This window comes from Cupressus sempervirens, chromosome 2, assembly GCF_028749045.1.
Source record: "Cupressus sempervirens isolate cs-2001-9-10 chromosome 2, ASM2874904v1, whole genome shotgun sequence".
NCBI classification, from domain to species: Eukaryota; Viridiplantae; Streptophyta; class Pinopsida; order Cupressales; family Cupressaceae; genus Cupressus; species Cupressus sempervirens.
Genome location: NC_143119.1, coordinates 365360001 through 365386846, shown reverse-complemented (window position 1 = coordinate 365386846; position 26846 = coordinate 365360001).

Here is a 26846-nt window from a genome sequence, read left to right as displayed (position 1 = left end):
AAGGTGAAAAGGTATGCAGCAGTGCTAGTATCTATCTTGTTGATGGAAGAAAGTTTTTAGAAGGCATGAGACATCAGCGTATGTGTTATGCTTTGATTCTTAGAAAAGATAAGGAAGGTATTAGTGAAATACCACTTGAGGTTTCAGATTTATTAGGTGAATTTGGAGATATCATCTCTGATAATGTTCTAGAAGGATTGCCACCAGTAAGGCAAATCAGTCATTAGATAGATTTAATTCCCAGAGCTAGTTTACCTAACAAGGCTGCTCACAAGATGACTCCTACTGAAACTAAGGAGCTCAATAGATAGGTTCAGGAGCTATTGAGGAAGGGGTTGATTCAGAAGAGCCTAATTCCATGTGTAGTACCTATAGTACTAGCACCAAAGAAGGATGGAGAGTGGAGAATGTGTACAGACTCTCAAGCTATAAATAGGATAACCATCAAGTATCGGTTTCCTTTGCCAAGAATGGACGATCTTATGGACTGCTTGAGTGGAGCTCAGTACTTCACAAAGATAGATCTCAAGAGTGGCTATCACCAAATACAAATATGAGAAGGAGATGAGTGGAAAACTACATTTAATACCAAGGAGGTTCTTTATGAGTGGCTAGTCATGCCCTTTGGATTGACGAACGCCCCAAGCACCTTCATGTGGCTTATGAATGAAGTACTTAAGAAGTTCTTGGGAAAATTTGTTATTGTCTATTTGGATGATATTTTAATTTTCAGAAAGACTTTGGAAGAACATTTATTGCATATTCATAGTATCCTTGAAAGGTTAAGGGAAGAGAAACTATTAATTAATCTGAAGAAGTGTAGCTTTGCTAAAAAATAGTTTGTCTACCTGGGGTTTGTTGTATGACCTGAAGGTCTCAAAATGGATCCAAAGAAGGTAAAAGCCATCTTGGAATGGCCTACTCCAAGGTCTACTACTGAGGTGAGATCATTTCATGGTCTGGTTAGTTTTTACAAGAAGTTCATTAAGAATTTTAGTGGCATATGTGCACCCCTAACTGACATAATAAGAGGGGATAGAAAAGAGTTCAAATGGACTATGGCAGTTGCGAGAAGTTTTGAATTGCTAAAGAAGAAGGTGATAGAACAACCTATGTTGGCACTTCCTAATTTTAGCAAGGTGTTCCAAGTGGATTGTAATGCTAGTGGAAGTGCTATTGGGGCTGTATTAAGCCAAAAAGGTAAGCCTATTGCATATTTTAGTGAAAATTTGAATGATGCAAAAAAGAAGTTTTCTATTTATGATCAAGAGTTCTATGCAATAGTTCAGGCCTTAAAGAAATGGAGGCATTATTTATTGCCAAAGGAATTTGTTTTATATACTGATCACCGGGCATTATAGTATCTAAATAGATAAGGTAAATTGAATTAGAGGCATATGAAGTGGGTAGAGTTCTTGCAGAGCTATACATTTGTGTTGAAGCATAGAAGTGGAAAATCTAATAGGGTTGTAGATGCATTAAGTAGGAGACAGTTGTTGCTTACAGTACTGTAGGTTGAAGTAGTTGGGTTTGTTGAACTCAAGAATCTGTACCCTAAGGATCCTAATTTTGCTGAAGCATGGAAAGCTTGTAAAGAACCTATTGTTGTAGACAGAACTAAGTGGTTGGACTATCTAATTCAAGATGGTATGTTGTTCAAGGGTAGTCAATTATGCATTCCAAGGAGTTCCATGAGAGAAAATCTAATTAAGGAGAAACATAGTGGAGGGATGGCAAGACATTTTGGTCGAGATAAGACCATTGCCATTCTTAGAGAACATTATTTTTAGCCTCAGATTTCATAGGATGTGAAGAAGTTTGTATAGAGTTGTCAAATTTGTCAAGTGGCCAAGGGATTTAGTCACAATACTGGACTTTATCAGCCATTTCTTGTTCCATCAAAGCCATGGGAGGACATAAGTATGGATTTTGTTCTTGGATTGCCAAGGACACAAAGGGATAAGGACTCAGTATTTGTGGTGGTTGATAGGTTCTCCAAAATGGTACATTTCATTCCATGCCATAAAACTCATGATGTTGTCCATATTGCAAACTTATTTTTCAGAGAGGTGGTAAGACTACATGGCCTCCCAAAGAGTATAGTTTCTGATAGAGACACTAAATTTGTGGGGTATTTCTGGAGAACACTGTGGAAGAAGTTGCAAACAAACTTGAAATTTAGTTCCACACATCATCCATAGACTGACGGCTAGACAAAAGTGGTAAACATAAGTCTAGGCAATTTGCTGAGATGTTTAGTTGGGGATAAGCCCAAAGGATGGGATTTGATTCTACCGCAAGTGAACTTTTCTTACAATAACTCTATAAATAGGAGTATTAGTAAATCACCATTCCAAATTGTATATGGAAGTAGTCCAAGGAGTACACCAAAATTGAGGAAGATGGAGCAAGGGGAGAGGACAAATGTTGAAGCAGAAGAGTTTGCTGAACATATCAAGCACCAACATGAGGAGGTCTAGGCACACAGTATCAAGATGAATCAATAGTATAAAGCTAGGGCTGGTCAAAGGAGAAGACATAAGGAGTTCCAAGTAGGGGATCTAGTCATGGTACACTTAAGAAAGGACAGATTTCCAGTAGGTACTTACAACAAGCTAAAGATGAAGAAATTCGACCCCTACAAAATTCTAAAGAAACATGACTCAGGATATGCATATGAGGTGGAGTTGCCAGATGGAATTCACATTTCTCCTATCTTCAACATTGCAGACTTGATAGAGTATCATGATGATGGTGTAGATGAGGAGCTGATGTTAGAGCCATGTCCAATTCTTGCTTCTAAGAAGGAGGAGATAAAAAACATTCTAGATCATCATGTGGGTAGGAGTACTAGAAATAGGCAGTATGAAGAGTATCTGGTTAAGTGGAAAGGCCGACCAATCGAGGAATCAACTTAGATATTAGTAGCTGAGGTTTCCCATTTGGGATTTCCTCTACCATCCATAATGTGACAGGGTCACTTTTCAATCTACCCTGGGTGTTTGATGTTGGAGCATCGAGAGGTATAAGAGCAATCCTATGTCACCCAAAAAAAAATGTACTTAGACTTAGTTTTTGTTTCATGTGTTTTCATTTTTGGATACCCATTTGGGTCAAATAAAGGTTCCAACTCTCACAGTTCCACTATTGGTGTTCTGGTTTAGAGTTTTAAATCACCTTGGGATACATGTAAATGTCAAAAAAATAGGAGTATGTAATTGAGCCATAATTTTGGTGAATTAGAGGGTTTAAATTGGCTATATGAATTTAATTGTAATTTATAATATTCCAAAAAAAGAATTAGGTCAAAAGGCTGTACAATTTGAAAGTTATCATGGTTTTTCAATTTTTGGAGACCTCCTAAGAATGCTTTAAAGTTATGTTCAGGGCATTAAATGACCTCATATAGGGCTGAAAAATGGGGGATGAGAAAATCTTGTCCATAGGGCTATAGAACACTTCGAGAGCTTTTCAAAAATGTAAACGGTTCGTCAATTGGAGCTACGGTTCAAAAGTTATGCCTCTTGAAAGTTCAGTTACCGTTTCTAGATTCTTCTAATTTTGTACCAACTTCTAATGCAACTTTTGGAGCATCCTATTTGGTCGACGGATGCCAAATAGCACTTTCTATAATGTATTCCTAATTCTTAACCCTTTGGGGTCTATTTAAGGACATTTCTAGCATTGTAAAAGGCAGTTCAGAGTGGAGTTTGAGAGAAGGTACTAGGAGAGGAAATTATCTCCAGATTTATGCTACTGTAAGCCCATAGGGCATGTTTTGGAGTCTGTTTCTCTGCACTAGGTGTACTAGCATATTTTCATAGTTAATAAAATTTTCCCTTTTACGTTGTGTCCATTCTGTGCTTAGTTTGTGTTCCAATCATGAATATATTGATGGTACTTTCTATTTGGATGAATAAAATATGCTATTTTAGGATAGTTTTGTCTGATTTTTCTATGCAGTACAACATTTAATGATTGGAGGGTAAAACTACTACATTGATTTGATAGCCCTATTCATTTTTGAAGTTTTGCTTTTGGTTTCAAGTTTTCATCTTTCATAGCATGCAAGTTGTTGAATTTCTTTGCTCACTGCCCTGTGAAACCCTCAAAATCAAGGTTCGGCCAAAGAAATGGCCCTTACTTGAATCCCCAATGCTGGATTTTTTTCCAAATTGGCATGGAGCAAGTTAGGGTAATGCATTTTCATATTTTCAAAGTCTTGGAATAGGAGGTTGCATTAGTGAATTATGGGAGCAAGCCCTAGGTCTAATATCCTCATGTATTAGACCTTTTTTTTATGCAATTTGGTTGGATATGAGAAGGAAGGAAGTTGGGGATTTGGTGTAAGAACAAAACATCTTTTTTTGAGTTAGGAGAACACTCTAAAAGTGAAGGTTTTATTTCATGAGAACATCCTTTGTCATTTACCTTGTAGACCATGCCTAAAGTATTTAATTAGGCCTAAGTGCATGGTTATGGTTGAGGCATGTTGGAGTGGAGTTAAACCTTGTAATTATGAAGTCTATTAGTACTTGAAAAATGGTATTCAAAACTACATCTTGTTTGCTAGGTCCTTTGGAGTAATTTAGAGTTATTGATGAAAAACTAAATTAGGAGGCCTAATTGGGCTAGTTGGTCAAATGCAACATCTTACATTTTGGGTTGTTGGGAGTGAATCCAACTACTGATTTTCTTTGTTTTGATCAACTTGGAGTTTTCTCAAGCCTTGGTTGGTGTTAGGAAGGTTGGGAACATCAAAAACCCATTTTTTCCAAGTTGGGGGTAGTAAGCCTTGTTTGCTCCAAGTAGGAAGTAGTTGGTTTTATGTCCTGCTTGAAGAGTTGGGATTAGAAACCTATTGACAAGTTTGTAAAATTAGAGTATTATCCATTGGGAAGTGAGCCAAGCCTTTGAATAACCCTTGGTTAAGTTTGGAAGAAGGTTTCAAGTAAATTGTGCTTCCTTTGTGCTTACTTTGCATCAAATGGTATCAAAGCCACTTTGATTTGTTGAGATGTAATGTCTGATGGAAGAGAGGTGCCTGAAAGGTAGATCCCCTTGAGGATCACCAATGTGGAACTAGCCAAGCTAGTTAAGGAATGGATGGCAAAAAGTAGGGTGGTCTGGGAAGAGAATAGGACTATGAAGAGGGAGTTGGATAGACTCAAGAATAAGATGAGGAAAGGAAGTGATGATGAATTAGAGCCTGAGGAGATAGAAGGGAATGAAGAACAAGAAAACATCCCTACAGATCAAAGGCCCTTCCTTGCTGCATTAGAGAGGGTTGGAAAGAAAGTAGAAGGAGACTTACCCACTTTTCATGGTAAGTTGGACCCTAATGAGTGTATGGACTGGATTGAAGCCCTAGATAACTATTTTGAATGTGACAAGACCCCTAAAAATTAGAAGGTTAAGATTGCCAAGGCCAAAGTCAAAGGCCCTACCTTGAGTTGGTGGAACTTTTTGCAAAATGAAAGGTTAGATGAGAATAAGGAGCAGATTACCACTTGGAAGAAGATGAAGGTAGAGATAAGAAAATAGTTCATACTAGAAGATTATGAGGTGTTGGTATACAAAAGCTTGTAGAATCTCAAACAAAAGGACTTAGATGTCAACACCTACACTCAATAATTCCACAATCTAACCCTCAAAGGCAAGATGTATGAGACTGAGAAGCAAAAACTTGCAAGGTATGTAAATGGTGTAAAGTATAGTATTCAAGATGAATTAACATTGATTACTTTGGGTTCAGTACATTAGTGCTTTAATATGGCTTTAAAAATTGAAGAGTCATTTAGCATAAATCGAAATGTCAAAATCAATTTTCAAACACATAACATAGATGTTTTTTTTAAAAAGAAATCAAATTACATACTCTGCTACTGCAGGTACGCAGTACCTATGACCACATCACCATCCCATATATGGGAGGCCTACCTGCCATGGTAGTGGCCGTCGTGGAGTCATAAATGACTATCGGTAGGTCCACTGTCGTGGACAGTGACTGTCGTGGGTGGGGGTGGGATGTGACTGCCCGCCCCTCCCCAAAACATTTTAAATTAATTTTTTTTATAACATTTCAAAAATGCTATTCTCAGTCACGAAATGTAATTCAAATTTTCTTTTATTAAAATAATTTCTTTTAAATCATTTTCTCAGTGACATATTTCAAATATTACCATTTTTAAATATATACATATACATATATGTATATATGTGTGTGTATATATATATGTATATATATGTGTGTATATATATATTTATACATGCAGATCACTATTAAGTACTATATCTTTTTTATAAGAGAAAAGGGGAAACAAGTAGTAGGGGTAGAGGTAACAACAATAGGGGCAGAGGTAGGTTCCATGGAAGGAGATACTTTAATAAAAGTCAAGAAGAGTCTTGTGGATCAAATGTTGATGGGGAGTCTATAAATAGAGGAACTTTTAGGGGCAAAAGATCTAGTGGTAGAGGAAGGTCTAGTGGAAGGGGGCCTAGTGTGTTCATAGGCAAATATTTCAATTGTAATCAAGTAGGACATCAGTCCTTTAGATGCCTTGAAAAGAAAAAGCAAGGGGGTAGAAGAATACAATTGACTCAAGAGGACAATAGTCAAAGTGTCACTTTTTACCAATCTACCACTTCAAGGCTTGCACTTCCAGAACATGGTGAATCTTTGATGATGTAAAGAACCATGATCAAAGCCTCTACAACTATAGAACCACCTTAGATGAAAACATTATTTAAAACCTTATGCAAAGTGAATAACAAAGTCTGCAGAGTTATAGTGGATTCTGGATCCTTTGATAATGTGGCCTCTAGGGAGATGGTAGATAAGTTGAAACTAACAACAAGTCCTCACCCTTACTCCTATAAGGTGTCATGGCTAACAAAACACAATCAAACCCTCATAAATGAGTAGGTGTGGGTGGAATTCAAGATAGGAGAATATAATGACAGAGTTTTATGTGATGTGGTAGAGATGGATGCATGCCATTTTCTCCTTGGGAGACCATGGCAATATGATGTGTGTGCCAAACATGATGGTAAGACAAACATATACAGTATAACCAAGGATGGGGTTGAATACACTATGCCACCTTAGCTTCATGATGGGAACCCTGTTACAAATGAGGTGATGTTAGTAGGTGAGAAAGAATTCACGAGGGCCACTAAGGAGAATGACACACCCTTCTATGCATTGGTTGTTAGGCCTCAAAAGCATCCCATCAAACCACCACAAGATCCACCCAAAGTTGTCAATGTTGGGCCAAAGGAGGTAAGAGATTTGTTAGAAAAATATAAGGGGATAGTTGCAGGTAGACAACCAAAGACTTTGCCATCTAAAAGAGACATCAGTCATTGTATAGACTTTATCCTAGGGGATACACTTCCAAATAAGGCAGCCTATAAGATGATCCCAGCATAGAATGAAGAGATAGAAAAGTAAAATGAAGATTTATTAGCCAAGGGGTTCATTAGAAATAGTATAAGCCCATGTATAGTACCTGTAGTCTTAGCTCCTAAAAGGGTTAGTACTTGGAGATTGTGTATGGATTCTAGAGAAATCAATAGGATAACCATTAGATATAGGTTTCCTATGATAAGAATAGAGGACCTCTTGGACTATTTGAGGAAGGCGGGCATCTATTCAAAAGTGGACCCCAAGAGTGGATACCATCAAATTAGGATCAAGGGTGGAGATGAATGGAAAACAACATTTAAGACCTCAAAAGGCTTGTATGAATGACTTGTGATGCCTTTTGGCTTGTCTAATGCACCTAGCACCTTTATGAGACTAATGAATGAATTCCTAAAACCTTTCTTGAAAAGATTTGTTGTTGTGCACTTAGATGATATTTTAATATTTAGCAAGGATAGGGATGAGAATTTAAGGCATCTTGATTTGGCTTTGAACAGGCTTCATCAAGAGAAAATGATGATAAACTTGGAGAAATGTTCTTTCTTGTAGACTAAGCTAATCTTTTTGGGGTTTGTGATATCAGGAGGAGAGTGTAGCAACTAGAAAATGGGTTAAATGCATAACATACTATGAGAAATCACAAAACTCAATCAACATACACTAGCACCCACTAGTCTACCATTAGCACCCACTAGTCTACCATGAAAGCCAAACTAATAAAGAAAGTAATAGAAACCCCCTCTTTCGTTTGTAGCTCCCATGTCCTTCTTTCTTCTCCAAATGATGTAGCTCCAAAGTTACCTATAGTGCACACAAAATTGAAGAAAAGGTCTATGATGCGAATAATGCCAGGAGAATACTAAAAGTGTGATTTTAGTGTGAGAGCAAGAATTCAAAATGTAAAGAAGCTAGGGGCTCAAGAATCGAGACTTAAGGATTTTCAAGAATCAAGCATTAAGATTGGAAATGAGAGAAAGAGTTTCCATTTTATAACCAACACTAAAGGTGAGAGCATTGGATTTGTCACCCATAGATATGAAAATGTGGCAAGAGATTCCTTTGAGAATCCATGACACATATAAAAAAATATGCCAATTGTAAGATTCTATGACACATGGAAGTCAAACTTGGCTAAATGTGGAAGAGAATCTATGATGCGTCATAAGACACCTCAGCCCACTTAAAGCCAAGAATCTATGAAGAATAAGCCAAATAGGGACATGCGTAAGAAATAAGAATATTTGATTATGATATATCTTATCCAAGTGTCAAAGGAGAATCAACGAGGTGTCATATCCATGTCATGATGGTGCAATATTTTATGGAATATTCGAATTAAAAATCCTTTTATTCTACAAAATAAGAATTAGTAGAAATGGAATTAATGATGGAAAATGGAACTTAGGAAATTGAAAAATTACATGGTTTGTGAATGATCAATCAATTAATTAATAAAATTAATTAATTAATGATGATAATTAGGGAGAATAATTACTAAGCATAATAGGATTAAATTATGGGTTATTTAATCCTATAGAGAAAATTAGTAGATGATTGCCCAAAAATGATTAAATAAATGCAACAGTATCCTTTGATGAAAATGTAATGATAATGGATATCAAATAAGATGATGATAGATAGACCAAAGCCGTAGTGAAATTGATTGATAGATAAAATTGACAACATGCCAAGGACACATGACATGAATTGGTTGATATGTAACATTTAACCGACATTGTAAATGTTGCAGGATTGAAATTGATTGATAAGGTTTGATCATAATAACATCGATGGGCACTGTTAATATTATTAAAATGGTTGATGATGTCATGATCTAACATTGAAATCCTCAACAATCTCAAAGATTGGATGACATGAATGATAGTTTGACCTAGCACTAAGAGCCACGACAATACTAAGGTTAGATTGATAAGATTGATAGGTTGATAGGTTTCCAAGGCATTGAAAGCCACAATGATACCTAGGATTGGATAGATGATGATTGTTTTGGGATGTTTGATATGCTTTGTGCTGATTAGGACTGATTTTGAGTGATTATGAATTGATTTGGGGTGATTCCAAGTGATATGAAATGGTTTCGAGTTGATTTGACATGATTTTGAAATGACATGAAATTGATGTGAAGAAGGATAAAAATGATAAAGTATGATCAATTTTTCCAAAAGATTGAATTTAGTAGAATGATAAAATGGGATAAATTAGTATGAAGAAGTGATGAAACCATAGATGTGAACCATTTTTGAGCATCTACATTTTGCCCCTCTTTGATATAATGTGATTTAGAGCATTGTGTCAAAGAATAACTAGTGAGAAAGCTAGAAAATGCCCTAGTAGGGATGATATATATGGGTGACCCCTTGATAAATTGACTAAGATAAGCATATGATAAGTCAATTTGTCAAAAATGAGAAGAAAAAACCATGAGGCCTAGAGTGCAGAACAGGATCAACTAGGAGCTTGAGAGTGATTGCATGGGTGACCACTCAAGAAAGAAAAAAAATGATAAAAATTATAGTTAATTTTTTCCACAATGAAGATAAAAATCCAATGCAATTGATGGATTGCAAATCTGAGTTAAAACACAAAAGTTATGGGCTCCGAAGTGCAACATAGGGGCTCCAGGAGCAGTTATGGGTACCCTAGGTCCCCAAGTGTGCCCAAAACTCTACCAAGTGCATCAATGACATAGTTGGAATGACCAAGTACATCAATGATGTAGTTGGGAACCCCAACTATGCCCTAAAAGTGTAGATTGTTCCGTAAAAGGCTCTGGGGTCCAAAAATAGCCTAATTGGACTCACAATGCCCCGATACTTTACATGCATGCCCAAAATGATGGAAAGATGGTAGAGCATGAGTGAAATCATCAAAAATGGTTGGATTTGGTCAAATATGGTGAGAAAAATGTTAGAATAAGGTTGAACTAGGTGGAAAGCCATAGAAAGTTGATTGACAGTGTAGGATGATGCAAGAATGCATGAATGCAAGATGAAGATGATTTAGTGAATCAGAAGACATGATCATGGTGATGGAGAATGAGATGAAAAAGAAAGATGAGATGAGGAGATGTTAGTATGATGGAAAGACTTTTTCTTTCAGAAAGTGCACTATATGTCAAATTAAGCTTTATTTTGATATGGTAAATGGAATACAATGCATCATGGCATAAAGGGCCAGAGTGCAAATGCAAACCTTTTGCGTAAACAAGCACGATGTAGACAAAGAATGACCTTGTCCTTCCTAAGGCATATGTACATGCCCCAAAATCTCAAAGGTACATTGCAATAGATAGAAATAGAAAAAGATGACCATGAACCATCCCGACCACTCTAATAAATCAATTTAAATCATCGATTAGCATAGGAACATGATCAAAGAAAAACAAAGAAAAAATAAATCACTCACTAAACAACGTGAGCCAATAGCTATTCTTGTCCATTATTATGTTCTTGTTAATGTTTTAGGTGTTCAAATGTTATTTGACATGTTGATGATGTGATAGTTCTGGGTGTGGATTCAATTGATAGGTTCATAGTGATATGTTGGATTGATTGTTGGTTCGTGTTGCTCAGATAGTGTGATTGTCTTGAAAGTGTAGTGCTTTGAGTTTTAGTCTGCAAAGTGTAAGTGTGTACGCAAAAGGGATGGTTATGCACAGTGAATATGTACAAGGTTTATTGCAAATTTTTGATGGGTTTTGTGATTTTTAGGGTTTTTGGAGATATTTGATTTTTTTGTGATTTTTTTAGGATCATATTTGAATGTTTAGGGTTTTTTTAGGACATTATGTGTTTTTTAGTATTTTTTCAAGATCGTATTTGAATTTTTAAGGATTTTTTTAGGATCATAAAAGCATATATAGGTGTTAGTTCCAATCTATTAGGCAATAGGTCCAATGGACAAAAATTCCTTAGGGATATGCCTCCAGTTCAAATTCAAACTCATGAACCATGTAGGTAATATGCCCCCAGACAAGACACAAACTATGTACAAAGGCCAATGATAGAGTGTGTGCAGACTGGTTATGCTTAGGCAAGGTAACAAAGGACATTAACCAGTTCGTGAGCCATGGTCAAGGAGCCAAGGATGTCTTGCAATAGGAAGTATATGATCAAGGAATGATAGAGGGGGAAAAGACCAAATGGAATCCCAATAGATGGAGGAGCAACAACTAATTACACATGGCACCTATTTGCTAGGTTTTCACCATGGTACTTGCCCAAAGTGCCTATTTGCCAGGTTTTCACTTTTGGACAGAATTTTTCTCTTGACTCAAATTTTTGTGCTAAGATGCCTATTTGCCAGGTTTTCATCAAGGCATCCATCTTTTTCATGACTTTTCTCACTTTTTTCTTTTCTTTTTCCATGACTTTTTTCTATTTTTTAAAATATTTTTTCAGCATTTTTAGATGGAATCAAGAATGTTGTTGTTGAATGTTGAGAAGAGATCTAGTGTCATTGCTACTAGCTGATAATCTTAGGGTCCATGACTGACCATAACTATGCAGGATTTGTTCTGAGTCTGTAGCTAAAATCAAACCACTAGAAAGGCCTAGAGATATACCATTGTGTACCGTATGTAAGTTAGTGTCTATCTCTTGTGAATCAAGGCATCTGAGGATAATTGGGTAAAAAAAAATGTCATGTGGGATGTAACTAATGATGACATATAGAAAGGCTTGTGGGATAGAGACGTGATCTTCAATGCTAGGAAAATTAGGTAGTTGGATTTGGGGATTAAAAATTGGATATAAGGGAGGGTTGATACCAATGACCTTCCATATGGATGCTAATCTAGAGAGCTTTGAAAGACATTGTGGTGTGTTGAACACTGGAACACTGATATTCATGGCATCAACTTTTTCATTTTTTATCCTTGGGAGTTGCTTAGCTTTTGATTTTTCATGGGCTAATGGTGCCTTTCAATTTTCACCAAGAGACCTATGCTCATTATTTTTTTCTTTGTTGTCAAATGGAGTTGACTCCCAACAATATGCCAATGTGTTCTCTTTAGGAGAAATTACTTCTTTATGATTATTGTCCATAATGCCTCCCTATATTTCAAAGTCTGTTATAAGAGTGTCATCATCATTGAATTGATCAAAAATTGCTGGTCCACATTGGTCCCAATCCCATAGTTTAGGATAACTTGAGGAGATTTTATCATTAGTGTTGAATGGGCTTTGGTTAAAGCTATGGATATGGGCATTAGATTCTATTGTATCATTAGGGTCATGCTCAAAGCTGGAGGACTATTGATTTTAGGTGGGATATCCTAAGATGCCATTTCATTGTTCAAGACATCCATAGTCTCACACATAGGTACTGTAGTACTAGAAGGACCTATTCATAATGGTTTAAATCCAAGCCCCAAACTAGGAGGTTGTCCTTCTGTAGTGATAGGTTCAATGATTCTTTGTTTTTGAGATCCAAGACCACTATAGCCATCATAGCCTTGTTTCTACATGATAGTAAACCCAAGTCCATACTTGCTAGGAGATATCAAAGTGGGTTCTTGTTCTACTTTTTCTTTCTCAATACATATGGATGTATTCTCATTGATAGAAGTATCATTCTTTGTACTGACCTTTGAATGTTTTGCTTGAAGTGGTTGTAATTTACCATGAGATTGGGGAGGAACTAGTAACTCCCTAATGTGAGGGACTTGAGACATAAAGTACTCTCCACACCCATTGTCTTCAATCTTCATCTTTTTCTTGGCTTAACTGAGCAGTATATCAGCATCCACATACTTAGAGGAATTTTTTGGTTGTGCTTCATTGTTTCTTGGGATTTGGTATGTAGTAGCATGTCTTAGGTTAGCAAAAAATTAGAAAGGATCTAGATCGTCGGGGATGGTAACCTCCATGTTGTCATAGGAAAACTTTAGACATTGATGATATGTAGAAGGGACTACTTTCATAGCATGAAGCCAAGGGCATCCTAGTATCATGTTGCAGTTCATTTCAATATCTAGGACATGGAACAATGTTTCTTCAGTAGCTTGGCCAACTCTGACAAGTAATGTGATGATGCCCTTGGAGAAGTGTTCACCATCATCATAAGCTTCTATTGTGATTCTTTAAGAGGGATCCACATCATCTTTAGAATAACCCAAAATTTTGACAACCTTAAGAGTACAAATGTTCACTCCTACTCCTCCATCTATTAAGACATGTCTAACTTTGGCATTATGGATGAAGACTTTGAGATGAAGGGGATCATTGTAGTTAGGTTTGTCCTTAGGAACATCCTGAGGATAAAAAGTGATATGTTGTGATGTGGATAGGTTCCCAGCCATGGCTTGGAAATGGGCAACATCCATGTTATCTAGGACTATTGAATCTTTAAGGGCTTGTTCCAAGATCTTCTAGTGTTTGGGGGATGCATGCGGTAGGTCCAAAATGGATATTTGTGCAGGGGTCTTGCCGAGCTATTCAACAAGGCTATAATCAGATGAAGTAAGAGTGGCAGGTTTACTAGGGGGTACAAGTCTAGTAACAGTAGTAGGTCTAGATGGAGCTCCAGGTAGGGCGATCTTGGTATGGCATGTAGTGATAGTGCAACAAGGGTCTTCAGCTTTCAATGTGAATGTGGATATGCGAGAATCAAACTCATTGAAACCATTGATAGTGTAGTCATATCACATGCATGTGTAATTCACATTAGCTTGTGAGTTGGAGTTTGAACTAGAGGGCTTCTCTTTGTCATGATTACCCAAAGGATCTTTGAATATAGTATGTTTAGAGTTGGATGCTAATAGTAATGGATCAACCATGATTACACCATCATAAATAAGGTCTTGTATTGCATGTTTCAATTGGAAGCACGATGAAGTCTTATGTCCTTTGGTGTGATGGTAATCACAATACTTTTTTCATCCCACCAATTGGCTTTTTTTAGAGTTCATCTTTGATTGGGGGTAACTGTAGGATGTTATTACTCAATAACTATTGTAATGCAGCCTCAAGAGGTATCCCCAATGGTGTGAATTTTCTATCCTTGGTTCTAGAATGTCTTCGAGGTTTATCTTTCATGGAAGTCTCAATTTTCTATTATTGAGGTGTTGTTTGATTAGGAGTTTGTTAATTTGTGGGGTTTGCATTTCAAAGTCAATTGAGATTATGCTTTGCTAATTGTGCAGGCATCCACAATGCCATCATTAGTCACATTCTTGTTTTTGGAGAAAAATTTTGGCTTGTCATTAGATGAGTTGGTGCTTGTGTTTTCTTTGTTTATCTTGAGGATTCCCTTATGGATAAGAGCATCTTCGATACTAGCCCCTTTTTTCATCAGTTTAGAAATGGTCTTGGACTCTTGATTTTGATTTCATACATTAAGTCTGGGACTAAGTTTTCAATGCAAAAGTTAACTTGTTGTTCTTCAGGAATGTCTAGTGAGCATTGACTAACTAAGCTTCTCCAATGGAGTAAGAATTTGATGAGTGACTCTCCTGCCTTTTGTTTAGTTGAGCACAAATTGGAAAGTGTCACCTCATTTGTAATGTTAAAGGCAAAGTGGGAGATGAACTTATCTGCGAGTTCCAACCAAGATTTGATATTACTAGGAAGTTTAGAGTACCATTCAAGTGTGAGCCCCCCTAGAGAATGACGAAACAATCTCATAAGGTAAGTGAGTTCATCACTGAGTTCAGTACATGAAGCACAAAATTCTCTGATATGATCAATAGGGTTGCCTTTCCTCAATATTTTTCAAACCTTGGAGCCTCAAAGTGTTTTTGGAATGGAGGCATATGAAAATTTTTATCAAATAGATTAGGACGTAGGTCCCTTTCTATATATAGAGCTTGTTTCTTCTGGACTCCCAATGCCTCGACTTGTTTGGAAAGTTGTTTGAATTATTGTAATAATTCTTCATTGGGGTTTTGCATGATGGTCTTTCCTTCAAGTCTATTTTTTCTATGAGTAGACCATTTGTTGTGGTGGGAGCTATGTCTACTCAGTTTTGACATTTCTGTGTCTAATGAGTTTGGTGAAGTGTCACTAGGTGGTGGAGGTGTGTTGGCACCTTGAAGATAGAAGGGTCCTTGTTGTTGGGGTACTTGTTGTGGCATTTGATGTGGCACTTTTTGTGGAATTAACTACAATTGTTGTACCATGTGTTTTTGTTGTGCCATGTGTGGTAGTTGCTATTGGGATACCTCTATTGGTTGTATGTGAGTGTTGTTGTAGAGGTATCTGTTGAGGTTGTTGTGGCACATGTTGTTGTTGTAATAAATGTTTTTGGTATGCAATTTGTTTCTCAAGGAATCTTAGATATTCCATTTTTTGTTTGAGTTGTTCTTGTTGTTTAGAAAAAATGGTTTGTTGTTGTTGGAATTGTTACTGAAATTGTTGTTAATAAATTATGTGTAAGTCAAGTGGGTTCACATGGGATTGCGTATTAGGAATGTTGGATGTTTGCCCCACTTGAGGTTGTTGTCATTGTGGTTGACGTTGTTTTTGTTATGTGGGATGTGTGTTAAGTGGATGTATACTTGGTTGAGGGTTGGACGTGTTAAGTCCTTGTGCCACCATAGGTTGATGTTGTTGTGGGAGTTGGTTATGTCCTTGAGAAGTGATCGTCATGTTGGTATTGTTGCTTTGGCTCCTTTGTGTGTTAGAGGTTCCTCCTTCTGACATCATATTGACTTGATAATGAGATGTGTTCCTATTGGGAATGGGTGTAATGTCAATAAGGCTTTTCCTTTGCACCTCAATAGGGATTGTTCTAGTAGATGTTGCACATAGTGTACTCGTGGGAGGCTCCATAACACTTGATGTCATACCACTTGGTATGGTTAGGAGCAAAGGTGTACTTTGTTGATTTTCCTCCAAAGAAGGTATGTCTAGCATCTCTAGAGTATAAGTCCCTTTAGGTGCATCTTGTTGTTGCATCACATGACTAAAATCAAGTCTCAATGTCCTTTTGGGGGTGTTTAGGAATTAGTGGTATTTCATCAAACAAGGGATTAATATTGATGTGTTCAAATGTACTTTGGAGGATTTCAATTGTTGGTTCTTGATGAGACCTTATAGGTTCCATTATTGCATTTGAAAACTCTAAAGGTTGTTTTCCCTTATCTAAGTCCAAATTGATCATGGGTTGTAGTTTTTCAATGGTTGTGTTGGTTTGATGTTTAGACTTAGGTCCTTCCATATTTGCATTGAATTTGACAATTTTTTGGGCTGCCAAAAGTTTGAAGTTTTTACAAAAGTTTTTGTCTTGACATTCCCTAGCCATTTCTTCATCAATGATGCAATAATCAGTGTCAGAGTCATCACTTAGGTGTATAGTACCTTTTGTATGTTTGATGTGTTATAGTTGAGGGTACTTGTGTTAGGTTGGCTAAATTCAAAGGAATGTGATTGTTCATCTTCAAGTGTGGTTGGTACACTTCCTCCTCCTGGTGGTATTGGCACAAATATAGGTTCAAAGTTAGGACTCCATTGAACCATCCCATGTGTGGGGGAAGTGTTTGGAGTAAATCTCATGGTAGGTGCATTTTTTAAAGTTTGTTGTGTCATAGCTTGATTATGAGGATCTTGTAGATACATGTTCAAGGGGTCTGCTAGTAAAGGTTGTGATGCCTTGATTTGTTCTTCATCAATGGTTTGTTGGGTTTTCTTTCTCTTCTTCTATCTTGGACAAGGTTTTGGTTGTGCTTGTGCCTCAAAAAAAAAAGGTTGATAAATTTCCTTAGGTCTTTGGGCTGATTGTGTCCTAGTAAGTGCTGGCATCATACCTAAGAGTGCAGATGCAATGGAAATTTTGAGTGTTTTGAGTGATTTAGAGTGGTGAGTATGCAAGATATGAGTTTTTTTGGGATTTTTAAGTGCTTAGTAATGTTATTATATGTAAGGAAATGTTAAATGAATTAGGTTTTTTATGTGCAAAGTGCAAATGTCCTAGGGACATTATGCAAATGCAAATGCAAGGTGATGTTTTGAGGGTATGCAAAATGAAGGTTAGGGTTATGTTTTGGACTTGGTAATGACACTAAAGGTAGGTGTATACAAGGGAGACTATGCAAAGGATGGTTTCCAAGGTTTGATAATGACATTTAGGATATGCAAAATGAGCATAAATGATCAAGAAGGCAATTTCGTTGATGGATAATCTGATAGGGTTTGGTAGTGAGAACGATGCTAAGGTTTGGACCATGCAAGATGAAGAGGATATACCACTAGGGTCATTAAAAATGACATTTGAGGATGCTAGGTATATTATTATCCTATGACAAGGGTATATGGAAAGTTTTGAACTTAGGTAAAACCTTTTAGAAAGTATTTTGTCTAGGAGTTTAACCTTGTGATAAAGGACTTTGGATCTTGACCAAAAAGTAACAAAAGATGAAAAGATCAAATTGATAAAGATGAAAAGGTCAAATATATAAAGACATATATAGATTTTGACCCAAGAAAATGATAAGAAAAGATAAAAAGACTAGTCAAGATCGATTATCCGTCAATGCTAGGAGATACTCTAAGACTCATACTTTGTCTAGATTTTTGACTAAATTCAAAGGTTTCGAGGGTTCAAAATGATTTTTTGGGGACTCTAAATGGTGGTGATTCTGAGTGGATATGTAATATGGACAATTCCTATGATGCAAAAGGGGATTTTGGGTGCAAGATATGGTTTTGGGTCAAGTGCAAAATGGGGAGGTGTAGAGGCTCCTAGATGCTATTTTGGGGTCTTAAAGTGCAATTCGGAGGCCCAAAATGGTCATGAAAGTACCCAAGTGTACCCTAATAGTGCCAAGTGTGCTCAAATAGTACCAAATACATCATTTATGCACTTGGAGCCAATTTGGGTGTAGTTGGTAGTTTCTGGGCGTAGTTGGTAAGCTAAGAAGAATGTTTATTGATTATGAAAGGTATGGTTGCCAAACTGATATGTCAGGAAGCTAAGATGTTCAGGTTGATGTTAGTATGGGTTGGGAGGTGAAAAATAGAGGTTATGACCTATGGAATGATGTATTAAGTGGAGGTAATGAAGACTAGGTGATGCAGAATGCAGATCTAGGCAAGCTAATGAGGGGAGCTAACCAGATACCTTAGGACACTATTGAAGCCCCAAAATGCTATCTGGAATCCAAAACTAGGTTTGAGAACCACCAAGTGCACCTAGATAGTTCCAACTATGTTAATGATGTAGTTGGTAGTTTTATGATGTAGTTTCTAATTTCAGGGTGTAGTTGGTAAACTGGGCTGAAACTAAGGCAATTCTGGGAGCTATGATTTCCAGATTGATATCATAGAGAGCTAAATAGTAGGGGATAGTGTAAAGACTAGTATGAATGCTCAAAATTATGGTTAGGACACCTAAAATTATGGATAAAGTGGTCAAGATGATGAATAGATATGCAAAGATGCAAGGTGGTGAATGCAAAGTGCTGATTTTGAGATGGGAATGCAAAAACTAAGGGAGGTAAACTAAACCCAAATGGATGCAATATGAAAGGTAATAGATACTAAATGAGGACCAAAAGGTGAAATATGAAGTCTATATGATACATGAATGAGGCCTATACTATGGTGAATGCAAGTGAAGTCTATGCAAGTGTGAGATCTACATTTTGCTAAGCATGTTTAGGAGCACAAGTCACCATGTTTTCCAAGGTTTGAGTGTTTTGAACCAAAGTTTGCAAAGTTTGGACAAGGGCTGAAATGTTTTGACAATGTGTAATGTTTTGACAAGTTCAAATGATATCTAAGGTGTAAATTTAAAAGTTTGGCTTTTATCTTGATTATGTTTTACACACACACAAGGCACATTAAGACAAGAATAACAATTGTTACAAGTGAACAAGCACACCACAACCTAGGCTTTTAGGACTGTATCCACTAAATTCCTACTTGAACTGAAGTTCAGCCATGCTTATCCAAAGTGAACAACCTAGGATAGTTGTAAGTAAGCAACCAAAGACTTTGCCACCTAAAAGAGACATCAATCATTATATAGATTTCATCAAAGGGGCTACACTTCCAAATAAGGTAGCCTATAAGATGAGCCAAGAGAAGAATGAAGAGATAGCAAAGTAAATTGAAGATTTATTAGCCAATGGGTTCATTAGAAATAGTATAAGCCCATGTGCAGTACCTGTAGTCTTAGCTCCTAAAAAGGATGAGACTTGGAGATTGTGCATGAATTCTATAGAAATAAATAAGATAACCATTAGATATAGGTTTCCTATGATAAGAATAGAGGACCTCTTGGACTGTTTGAGGAAGGCGGGCATCTATTCAAAAGTGGACCTCAAGAGTGGATACCATCAAATTAGGATCAGGGGTGGAGATGAATGGAAAACAACATTTAAGACCTCAAAAGGCTTGTATGAATGACTTGTGATGCCTTTTGGCTTGTCTAATGCACCTAGTACCTTTATGAGACTAATGAATGAAGTCCTAAAACCTTTCTTGAAAAAGTTTGTTTTTGTGCACTTAGATGATATTTTAATATTTAGCAAGGATAGGGATGAGCATTTAAGGCATCTTGATTTGGTTTTGAATAGGCTTCATGAAGAGAAACTGATGATAAACTTGGAGAAATGTTCTTTCTTGTAGACTAAACTAATATTTTTGGGGTTTGTGATATCAAGAGGAGAGTGTAGCAACTAGAAAATGGGTTAAATGCATAACATACTATGAGAAATCACAAAACTCAATCAACATACGCTAGCACCCACTAGTCTACCATGAAAGCCAAACTAATAAAGAAAGCAATAGAAACCCCCTCTTTAGTTTGTAGCTCCCATGTCCTTCTTTCTTCTCCAAATGATGTAGCTCCAAAGTTGCCTATAGTGCACACAAAATTGAAGAAAAAGTCTATGATGTGGATAATGCCATGAGAATACTAGAAGTGTGATTTTAGTGTGAGAGCAAGAATGCAAAATGTTAACAAGCTAGGGACTCAAGAATCAAGACTTAAGGATTTTCAAGATTTAAGCATTAAGATTGGAAATGAGAGAAAGAGTGTCCATTTTTTAACCAACACTCAAGGTGAGAGCATTGGATTTGTCACCCATAGATATGTGATGTGGCAAGAGATTCCTTTGAGAATCCATGATGCATATGAAAAAATATGTCAATTGTAAGATTCTACGACACATGGAAGTCAAACTTGGCTAAATGTGGAAGAGAATCTATGATGTGTCATAAGACACCTCAACACACTTAAAGCCAAGAATCTATGATGAATAAGCCAAATAGGGACATGCGTAAGAAATAAAAATATTTGATTATGACATATCTTATCCAAGTGTCAAAGGAGAATCCACAAGGTGTCATATCCATGTCATGATGATGCAATATTTTATGGAATATTTGAATTAAAAATCCTTTTATTCCACAAAATAAGAATTAGTAGAAATGGAATTAATGATGGAAAATGGAACTTAGGAAATTGAAAATTTCCATGGTTTGCAAATGATCAATCAATTAATTAATAAAATTAATTAATTGATTATGATATTTAGGAAGAATAATTAGTAAGCATAATAGGATTAAATTATGGGTTATTTAATCCTATAGAGAAAATTAGTAGATGATTAGCCAAAAATGATTAAATAAATGCGACAGTATCCTTTGATGAAAATGTAATGATAATGGATATCTAATAAGATGATGATAGATAGACCAAAGCCATGGTCAAATTGATTGATAGATTGAAATTGATAACATGCCAAGGACACATGACATGAATTGGTTGATATGTAACATTTAACCGACATTGTAAATGCTACAGGATTGAAATTGATTGATAAGGTTTGATCATAATAACATCGACGGACACTATAAATATTATTAAAATGGTTGATGATGTTGTGATGTAACATTGAAAGCCTCGAAAATGTCCAAGATTAGATCACATGAAGGATAGTTTGACCTAGCACTGAGAGCCATGACAGTACTAAGGTCAGATTGATAAGATTGATAGGTTGATAGGTTTCCAAGGCACTGAGAGCCACAACAATACCTAGGATTGGATAGATGATGATTGATTTGGGATGTTTGATATGCTTTGTACCAATTAGGACTAATTTCAAGTGATTCTGAGTTGATTTGGGCTGATTCCAAGTGATATGAAATGATTTTGAAATGACATGAAATTGATGTGAAGAAGGATACAAATGATAAAGTATGATCAATTTGGCCAAAAGATCAAAGTTAGTAGAATGAGAAAATGGGTCAAATTAGTATGAAGAACTAATGAAACCATAGATGCGAACCATTTTTTAGCATCTATAGAGAGCTAAAGATGAATCCTTCTAAGGTTGAAGCCATCCTTAACTGGCCACCACCCACCACTCCATCAGAGGTAAAGAGATTTAATGGTATGTTTAGTTTCTATAGAAAAATTATAAGAAATTTCAGTGGTGTGCATGCTCCAATGGTAAATACCATTAAGGGAGGAAGGAAATGTGTATTTTCTTGGACCATGAAGGCAAATGACTCTTTTGAATTCTTGAAAAGGAAAATTGTAGACCAACCTATTTTGGTGCTCCCTAACTTTTATAAATTGTTTATAGTGGAGTTTGATGCTAGCAATAAGGTAATTGGAGGAGTTCTAAGTTAGGAGGGTAGGCTTGTGGCTTATTTAAGTGAAAAGCTTAATGAGGCCGAACAAAAATATTCAACATATGATCTTGAACTCTATGCTATGGTGTAGTCCCTTAGGAAATGGAGGCATTACTTATTGCCTAAGGAATTTTTTGTATATACTGATAATCATGCATTAAGCTTCTTGAATAGGCAAGAAAAGTTAAATCATAGGCATATGAAATGGATTGAATTTCTAAAAGCTTACACCTTCACTATTAAGCATAAAAAGGGAGAAACTAACAAGGTTGTTGATGCACTTAGCATGAGGAATTTGACCATTCAAGAGGTTTAGTCAAAAAGAATTGGCATTCATGCAATGAAGGACATGTATGAGCAAGATGAGGATTTCAAGGAGGCATACCAAGTCTACAAGTCCATGGGTGAAAGATACCATATTGAATTTGGTGAGTACATCTTACAAGAAGATCTTTTGTTTAAGGGGAGTCAGATTTGTTTTCCCAAAGGATTTATAAGGGAGAACATTATAAAGGAAAAGCATTGTGGTAATTTATTAGAGCATTTTGGAGTGGATAAAACTTTGTATCAGGTTAGGAGATTTTATTTTTGGCCAAAATTGCAAACTAATGTTAGAAGATATGTAGAGGAATGTTTGATTTGTCAATAGGCAAAGGGAGGCACATCAAATATAGGACTCTATACCCCACTCCCAATACCTCATAAACCTTGGTATTCAGTGAGTATGGATTTTTCTATTGGTCTATCAAGAACTAAATCAGGATATGATAGCATATTTGTAGTTGTAGACAGGGTTTTCTAAAATGGCCCATTTCATTGCTTGCAAGATCACTCATGATGCCTCCCACATAGTAGGTTTTTTCTTCAAAGAAGTTTTTAGGCTTCATGGTCTACCATTTTCCATCATATCTAATAGGGATTATAAGTTTTTGGGGCATTTTTGGAGGACCTTGTGGAGAAAATTAGGCACCAACTTGTTTTTTTCATCTGCCTATCGCCCTCAATCTGATGGGCAAACTGAGGCAGACAATAGGTCATTAGGGAACATGGTAAGGTGTCTTTCCAGAAACATGGAGTCTCATGGGATTATGTCTTACCTTAGGTAGAATTTTCCTTCAATGATTCCATTAATAGGAGTACTAGCCTAACTCCTTTTCAAATTGTTTATGGCACTCACCCTAGAGGTACCTTGGAACTTAGAGAAGTTAAAGACATAGAAAGGAGAAGTGAATAGGCTAAAGATTTTGTAGAGATCATGAGAGAAGTCCACCAAAAATTACAAGATAGGTTGTAGGATACTTCCACCAAGTATAAGCACCAAGCAAATAAAATGAGAAAAGAACTATAGTTTAAGGTGGGGGATATGGTAATGGTCCATCTCAATAAGGCAAGATTTCCAAAGAAAATGCACATCAAACTATAGATGATGAAGAATGGCCCATTTAAAATAGTGAAAAAGTGTGGCAACAATTCCTACCAAATTTATTTACCACATGATATTAACTTGTCTCCAATATTTAATATTTTTTATATGTATGCTTTTAAGGGTGTTGTTTCAGATGATGTGGATGCAGGTACACTTGTATATCTCAAAGAAGAATTGAAGAACATTATTCCACCAATGCCTAAACCCATGGTGGAAGCCATCCTAGAAAAGATAAATAGTAAGAAGTTTAGGAGGAAGACATACTATGAGTACCTAGTCCAGTGGAAGGGGCAAACAACAGCACACACAACTTGGATGACAGAGAAAGATCTTAAGGCTTATGGTGATGACCTTCCACTCCACAACACTCCCAAGACTAGAGTTTATTTTATGCAAGGGAGAATTTTGTAGAGCACTTGATCAAATGCTTGTTTTTATTTGATGTAATAAGGTTTAGGGGTTGATCAAGTGATCTCCCTAAGACCATCCACCCATGTAATGGATATAAGACCCCATGGTGCAATTATAAACTTCGGAATCATTTGATCCAAATAAGGTGGAATTTGATTTTCTTCATGTTTTCTAGGATAGATTGAGTGTTTAGAACATTAGAGGAACCTTTTGGAATGGTTGGAATCTATTTTATAGGAAAATATTATCAAATTGCAAAATGTTGCATTAGCAACTTTTGCAATTTCTTGACAACTTTTTCAAACAAGCATCCCCAATGGCTAAAACTACCATAGGGTGGTTCCACCCACCTAGAATGGCGTATAAAGAATCTAAGAATCTAATGGATGAATATATTGATGGTACTTTCTCTTTGGATGAATAAAATCTTCTGTTTCAACATAATTTTGTCTCTTTTTTTGTATAGTATGACATTTAATGATTGGAGGGTAAAACTACTACATTTATTTGATAGCCCTATTCATTTGTGAAGTTTTGGTTTTGGTTTCAAGTTTTCATCTTTCATAGCATTCAAGTTATTGAATTTCTTTGCTTACTACCCTGTGAAACCCTCAAAATTAGGTTTTTGGCCAAAGAAATGGCCCTAACTTGAATCACCACCATGGAGCAAGTTAGGGTAATGTATTTTCATATTTTCAAAGTCTTGGAATTGGAGGTTACAGTAGTGAATTATGGGAGCATGCCCTAGGTCTAATATCCTCATGTATTAGACCTTGTTTTTATGCAATTTGGTTGGATAATTAGAAGGAAGGAAGTTGGGGATTTGGTGTAAGAACAAAACATCTTTGTTTGAGTTAGGAGAACACTTTTAAAGTGAAGGTTTGATTGCATGAACCCATCCTTTGTCATTTACCTTGTATACCATGACTAAAGTAACTAATTAGGCTTGAGTGCATGGTTATGGTTGAGGCATGCTGGAGTGGAGTGAAACCTTGTAACTTTGGAGTCTATTAGTACTTTAAAAAGGGTATTCAAAAATACATCTTTTTTTCCAAGTCCTTTGGAGGAATTTAGAGTTATTGGTGAAAAACTAAATTAGGAGGCCTAATTGGGCTACTAGGTCAAATGCAGCATCTTGCATTTTGGGTTGTTGGGAGTGGATCCAACTGTTGATTTGCTTTGTTTTGATCAATTTAAAGTTGTCTCAAGCCTTTTTTGGTGTTAGGAAGGTTCGAAACATCAAAAACCCATTTTTTCCAAGTTGGGAGTAGTAAGCCTTGTTTGCTCCAAGTAGGGAGTAGTTGGTTTTATGTCTTGCTTGAAGAGTTGGGATTAGAAACCTATTGAGAATTTTGTACAATCAGAGTATTATCCAATGGGAAGTGATCCAAGCCTTTGAATAACCCTTGGAAAAGTTTGGAAGAAGGTTTGAAGTAACTTGTGCTTCCTTTGTGCTTACTTTGCATCAGCCTTGGCCAATAGATCCTTGACTAAATCCACTATTACACCCTTTCTCATTTCCTTGGGTGGCATACTATCAACCTCTTGGCTGTCTTCCATGTCTAGCATACAAAAAGATGAAAGTTGGCTCTGATACCACTTTGATGTAGAGGGACCATGGCTCTAACACTTAACCAATCCTAATTAAGGATCTAATCCTTGAACCATACAATGGCTCCTATTTTCTTGATATTTCCACCAATCTTAGCCTCTAGGAATCTTACCCCAAATTGCCTCATAGGTATAGTTGTGTTGGTAAAGACTTAATCTCCCTTATTAAGGTACTAGCCCTACTAGCCCTTCCTTGCTTCAAAACCCTAACCCTTTCTTAGGATATTTCTCTCTCACTTCCTTGGTTTCTAATAAAGTTTTAGATACAGCCTAACACCTTTGGTCACATCAACAACCATTAAAACTCATTATCTTTAAATAGGGCTAATTAGGCCTTTTTGCTTTAGGTCTAGTAACACTACTTTATTCTATTTCTTAAAATTCTTCCAAATAGGCCCATGAAAGACCTTATAATTAAGAAATATATTACCTAGCACTTCTAGAATACAAATTTACAAAACCTCAAAACACCCACAACCCTATTCATCCTTGAGCCCTAGTTTCTAGGCTATCTTTTAGGCCTCTAGACCAGTTTTCACCAAAACATCTCTAGATCCTTTCAAAATTTAAATAAACCTTTCCAACCACTTTTTCTATCAAGGTAACTTCCCAAGGCTTCTAAAAATTTCATTGGATTGGCCTAGTCTAATCATGGGTGTGCTCTACAACAACATCTTCACATTGTCCTAGCTCACATTGTCCCAATAGTCAGCCTAGGGCATCACTTCATAACTTGACAACTAGTCAGTTTTAAGAAAAGGAAAGCAAAAACCATATGTATAGAGTCTAATCTACCATCCCACAAAGTTTCAAACATTTTCCACCATGGATGATTAGGTTAGAGCCATTAATGTGTCAACCCTAGGAATGGAAACCACAAACTAGTCACCAATAAATCTTCCATAGCTCACCAACTTTGTAGCTTCAAACTAATTTTGTATATGTAAAATAAATATGAAACACTACTCTATAAAAACCAAAAGTTGGATCATCTATCCCAATCTATACACAGTCATACTAAGGCATTAAATTTTGCAATAAATAATGAAAAACATTGTAAATTGTTTGTACAATAGGCTTACACATGTGTAATATGAATGGAAATAGTCTAACATTCCAAAAAATTCCTCCCATGCTCAAATACCCAAGCATGAGTAGTAAAAAAATGCAAAAGAGAAACTTTGCAAATTTTGAGCAATTTTTGCTTTTTACATCTTTTGATCAAATGGGTCCATCTAGGACTATTCTAGGACCCTAGTTAGGATTCCTTGGACCTATTAGTTACCCAAATACCTTATTTTCCCATCCCTAGCAACTTTTGACATATTGAGAAACTTTTGACAACTCTAGGACCTAATGACCAATTTTG